Here is a 6,000-nt window from a genome sequence, read left to right as displayed (position 1 = left end):
AAGTTCAAAGAACTCGAACTTGATTCAGTCGATGATAGTGTGTCATTGAAGGAGCAGAGGAATATCACTGGAATTCATATTTATACATAGAACCCTTCCCTTTTGAGGATGGGTGGGAAGTAATGTTGTGTACTTCCACAGACAGAATTAAAATTCTGTGCGTTAGCCAGATTTTTCCTTTCTCTATCTAGCTTTACCCACTTTGCTTGCACGTGACCTACTACTGGTTATCTGCAATAGTGGTGAAATTCCACCTGGTCACTGTGGGTCACCCTCAGATAAACAGTGTTTTGATGTGTGAGAATTGTGGCTTTTAAATTGTGAATTGCACGTGCCTCTGGGTTGGTTGCCCCAGGTCATGCTCCTTAACTTCTTACTGTTTTCCTATCTTTGCTAGCATCTTCTAGCCACTCCAGGATCAAGGAAGTGGAGTATTCAACTCTGGGAAGGCCTCTGGCTCATCAGCAGTCTCTCCGAACTTGCTACCTCAAGCTCACAGGTTAGTTCTAGTCACAGATCTCTGTTCTCTGTAATTATGTGGGGAGATGTCAGAGAAATGAGCAACAAAGCCTGGCTTGGCGACCTTTGTGGTTTGACAGCAGGACCAAAGGAAGTCCCTGTGCATCTTAGATAAGCCTAGATTGTGGCTAAGGATTTCAGGGTCCCAGAGTGGTGAAATCCATCAGTAACAAATACAAAGGAATGGGCAGACTTGTCGCATAGCAAAAGTAATTTCTTCCTGGACAGAGGCAAGACTAAATGAGACCATCAAAAATCTAAACATTGGCCTTACTGAAAAAAAGTATTTGATGGGCTGGGCTAAGGGGAGTCCGATTGGTACAGAAACAGTGGGACGTCTTTTGTGGGCTGGCAGAGGGTGTTACAAATGTATAGAGGGCTGTCGCCCAGGAAACAGTCTTAGCTTCAGACTAGACTTAGCTGAAGGAGAAAAGGATCCAGAGCGGTGGTGGCTTGAGATGTTAGTGGTCAGGTTGGCGTGGTGAAAGGGGGAAAGAATGTGGACCTGGGTCTGACTGCTTTGCAAGATTGAACTGTTCTGTGTTCAAGACTGGTGACTGGATTCGATGTGATTTATAGAGGCAGAGGGAAGATCAGAGATGAAACTAGAATCCCTGCTGAAGAGTCTCATGTCCTGGGAAGGGTGAAAGGTGCCCTCTGAGCGCTGTGGCCAGAGAGACATAGCAAACTCATATGTGGATCTCAAGCAGCTGAGTCCCCTTCTCATGGGTCCGGGGTCCTAGGGGGATAACTCATGGGCAAGGGCACAGGTGGGCAGCAGCCTCTTGGAGGTATAGGCAGGGCTCTTCGTTGCTGTACTGATCTCCTCCCCTCTGACTCACCCAAATCAGGGGAATGCTGTCCCTCGTTCTCCTTCCCCTCTCTGCACTGGGGGTGGGGTGTGGTGGGAGTGGACACATAGACTCACACACACTCACATACACGGGGTGGTTGGAGCATCCCACTATGACGGCACTAGCCACAAAGTTCTAAGATCAGAATGACATTCTCTCTTAACATAGTGTTCAGCTTTTCCTAATTTCTCTTACGGTCCTCTTTTTCTCAGGGCTCTTAGGAGGACTGATAGGCTGCAGGGCCCCTCCCCGACCTGGGAAGGCCTCCGTGGGCGACGTAAGCCAAGCAGTATCATTCAGTATTGAAGAGCATAGACTTTGGAGCTAGGCTGCTTGGGTGAAATCCCAGCTCCTTCTTCCTACCTCTCACCTCTACCTTCTCCTCATCTGTAAAGTGCAGAAATCATGGTACCTGGCTCCAGGGGTGCTTTGGGGTTGAAATGAAGACGTATGTGTAAAATTTTTATAACAGTCTCTGACTCCTAGCAGGTGTTATACAAATGTCAGCTTTTAGACGTTGAGACAAAGTGTACGTCCAACAATAATTTATTGAGTATCTACTATGTGTCGGGCACGTAAGTACTGAGAATAAAGCAGTGAACGAGACCAGATCTGTCCTTACATGATGCTTAAACATCCTAGAAGGGAGGCAGTTAGTAAACAAATGAAAGAGTAAAAAGACAAGATAATATTAGGCCGTGATAAGTGCTGTGGAGAATATAAAAAAGGGTGAAGTAACTGAGAGAGTCTGAGACACTACTCTGGTTAGAGTGGCAGGGACAACCTCTTAGGGGAGATAACACTGCATGAAACTAGGGAAGGAGCATCACAGACAAAAGGAACAGCTTGTGCAGAGTCTCCAAGGCAGGAAGATAGATGCTTGACATGTTTGGGGGACACAAAGGACAATGTGGCTGGAGTATAGCGAATAGAGGGAGAGTGGCATGGTATGAGGTCAGAGAAGTGGGCAGGGGACAGATTTAAAACACCTTGAAAATTTCAGCACGTTAGCAAGAATTTTGGATACCTTCCACGTGGTATTTGAGGCCATTAGTAAATACTAATCAGATAACTGAAATGATTTTATGCTTTAAAAGAAGTCATTCTTTCTGCCATGTTGAACATGGACTGAGTAAGGGGGGCAATAGTGGAGACCAATAAGGACACTGGTGTAATAGTCCAGTGAGAAATCATGGCGGCTTGCACTAGGGTCAACGTGGAGAGAGCTAGAAATGGAGAGATGCATTCTGGGGGTAAAGTTGTCAGCATGTGTGATGGGGGATATGGGGGTTGAGGGTAAAAGAGGATTTATTGTAGGTCTTTCACTTGAGCTACTGTGTGGATATTGGTGCCTTTTACCGGTGCGGGGAAATGGAGAGAGAAACAGGTTACAGGCGAAGTCTGTTTTGGATATGTTAAGTGTAATATGCCTATTAGATATCTAAATGGAAATGTCAAGAGTGTAGGTGGATATATAAGAATGGAGTTTGAGGAAGAGTCAGGGTTGGAGATAGAAACGTAGATGCCATCAGCGTGTAATTGGAAGGTAAAAGCCGTGAGGCTGCATGAGAGTCCCTGGGAAGAAGGTGTACATAGAGAAGAGAAATGGCCCTGGAATTGAGCCCTGGGACACATCAGCATTCAGGGGATGAGCAGAGGAGGAGGAACCAGCAAAGGAGATGGAGAAGAAGTGGCAGGTGAGGAGGGAAGAAAACTAAACGAGTGTCATTTTCTGGTTCTTTGTAAACATGGACGTCAAGAGAAGGACATAAGTCCAAAAGCAGGGAGTGGTCAACTGTGTAAAAGTCAAGTATTGTTGAAAGGCTAAGTTAGGTGAGGACTGAAAAGGGTCCATTGGGTTTGGCAACGTGGAGGATGCCGGAGAGCTTGACAAGACTGGCTTCTGTGGTGGGGAAGGGCAGAGCTGGATCGTGCAGGAGTTAAGGAGAGGTTGGGGACTGGGGAAGTGGAGGGGGTGACTATATATATATATATTTTTTTTTTTTTTTGGACTGCTCTTTCCTCACCATTAGAGTAGTAAGAAAAGAAGGCAAGGAAAAGCCAGTTTGTTTTTTCGAGGAAGAAAGGGCAAAAGAAGCCTGCTTTGGTTCTCAACTGTAGGCCTGCCTCAGCCTACCCTGGCTCAGCAAGGGACTGCATCACGGTTTGGGACAAAGCCTCCTAGTAATTCGGAGGCACGCTGTCTGCTTCAGCATTTTCTTTATCTCTGAAGAACCCTTGAGGAGAGCTGGCCTCGGTGGGCCCTCGGTTTCTGTCACAATCTATCTGCTTCTCTCTCAATTCGCTGAGAACGCTAACCTACGATTATCTTTACTACTGAGAAGAAACGGTTAGAATATTAATTTCATAAATCACCACTTCATTTTGAGGCGTATAGTTGTTCACAGCTAATGACCCTTTACCTTCAATCCCAGCTTTTGGAAAGCCTTTAATCTTGTTAATGATATGTTTCAACAAATTAAGCAACATGACTAATTCTGTGGCCTAGTCGCTGACTGTTTCCAACAGGAAATTTCTCTTTAGGAAAGTTCACTCTGTAGGTACACTCATCTGATGTCTAGTCATAGATAGGGTGTGTTTTTAGACTGTGAGGCAAGAATATCTTATTCTAATAATATGCCAGGTGAACCTGCAATTGTTTATACGCTTTGATTTCCTTATTCAAAGCAGTGCTTTAAAAGCTACATTATAAGAACTTGTGTTTGAAATAAGTTTCCAACCGTGTCCCCCACCCCCTCCCCAAAGGGTAAAGCCTGCTCCAGCCTGTATTCTTACTCCACCCTGGAGGAAACTGTTAATTTCCAGATCTTTCAAGATGCCAGACTGGTTAGTCAGAGGATTTCCAAGCTTGTTCAAAATACCTCCCTCCCCGCTTCAATCTTCACTCCTATGATTCCATTACTTCTTTAGCCTTCTTAAAAAAACTATTAGAAAAGAGATCTTTTAAAATGGTACCTGTGCTCTCTAGTTTTGAAGACATAATATCAGGTATTAAAGATGGAAGATAATAAGTTGTTATAATCAAACCTAACTTGCCTTCTCGGAGTTCAAAGGATTCATTAATCAATCAGATGATGTGCTCACTGCTCGCTCTTATCATTATGTTAAAGATGTGAACTCAGGGACTTCCCGGGCTTCCCTGGTAGCGCAGTGGTTGAGAGTCCGCCTGCCAATGCTGGGGACGCGGGTTCGTGCCCCGGTCCGGGAAAATCCCACATGCCGCGGAGTGGCTGGGCCCGTGAGCCATGGCCGCTGAGCCTGCGCGTCCGAAGCCTGTGCTCTGCAGCAGGAGAGGCCACAACAGTGAGAGGTCTGCGTACCGCAAAAAAAGATGTGAACTCAGAAAGCCTTCGCTGCTGTATTAAGCCCTGCGTGATCCATTATCTGTTCTTTTCTTCAGCCGCAACTCTACTTCTCCACCTCATACTGTGGTTAACACCCATATGACAATTCTTTTCAGAACATGAAAGAACCAGCAGAGCTCTCCTTTGCCTCTGAGCTCTTATAAAGAATCCGTTCTTTCCCTCGGCCTTCTTTCCTTCCACGCCACCCCTCCATACCTGACTTGATCCAGCTAATGAATGAGAGTTAGGTCTCACTTTAGATGTCACTTCCTCCAGGAAGCCTCCCTCAACTATCCGAGATTGGCTTAGGCATCCCTTCCGTGTGCTCTGGTAACTTATCATGTATCATGGCACTTATCACTCTCTGTGTTAAGGGTCCAGCCATCTCCCTGATACGCCGCCTCAGGGTATAGTAAGTGCTCAGTACATATTTATTGAATGAATAAACTGAATACCTCTGATTTGCTAAGTAATAGATTTAAAAAATATTTTCCTTTAACACATTCCAAAATATTACAATAATAAATAATACGTTAAATAAATAGCTTCAGTGTAACCATTTGTAAAGTTCTAAAAGTTCCACACCTCACGACCAGAGACACTTAGCTAATGGGAACTGTTTAACATCATTTCTGGAAAGCCAACGTTAATGATTTGCACAAAGTCAGTGTTCAATGAATTCTTATCAGTAAAGAAATTAAAATGTAAGGTTTTGAGACACTTTCCGGCTGACACAAAAAGCAGAGGTATCATTAAGTGATTTTCAGGTTCAAGTTAGCGGCCCTATGATATTTTCTCTGGGTGCTGCAGTGCCCACCCCCATCCTCCATGAAGATGAAATGCAAATAGCCCCACTCTTCCAGCCCCCCAGTTTCTACCCTTCCCCCACCTCTTCAGCCTCCACCCTTGTGACCCCCGGCCTGCTGCCAGCCTCACTGGGTGTCCACAGCGGCAGGGCTGCGTAAGTGGGAGAGGCAGGACTGGGCAGATAGAATGACACCCGCTTTGTTCTGGGCTCAGTGACAGCTGCTACCCACCAGCTGGGTCAGGCAAAGCTTCTGAGGTCCTGTCCCGTCCTCTGCTTGGAGTCCCTCAGGTCCTTCCCCGGGCTAAAAAGGCTAGGGTAGGGATGAGAGGAAGGGGCACCTGAGGAAGACTGGCCAGGCCCCTGGGTGGGTGGGTGGGCAGGCAGTGGTGCAGGAAGGAACGTGTCTAGTAAAGGGGTGTCTTGGGCTGGAGGCCGGGGAAAGGGAGGGACAGAC

The sequence above is a fragment of the Globicephala melas genome, chromosome 18, assembly GCF_963455315.2.
Source record: "Globicephala melas chromosome 18, mGloMel1.2, whole genome shotgun sequence".
Classification (NCBI taxonomy): Eukaryota; Metazoa; Chordata; class Mammalia; order Artiodactyla; family Delphinidae; genus Globicephala; species Globicephala melas.
This window is presented reverse-complemented; position numbering follows the sequence as displayed.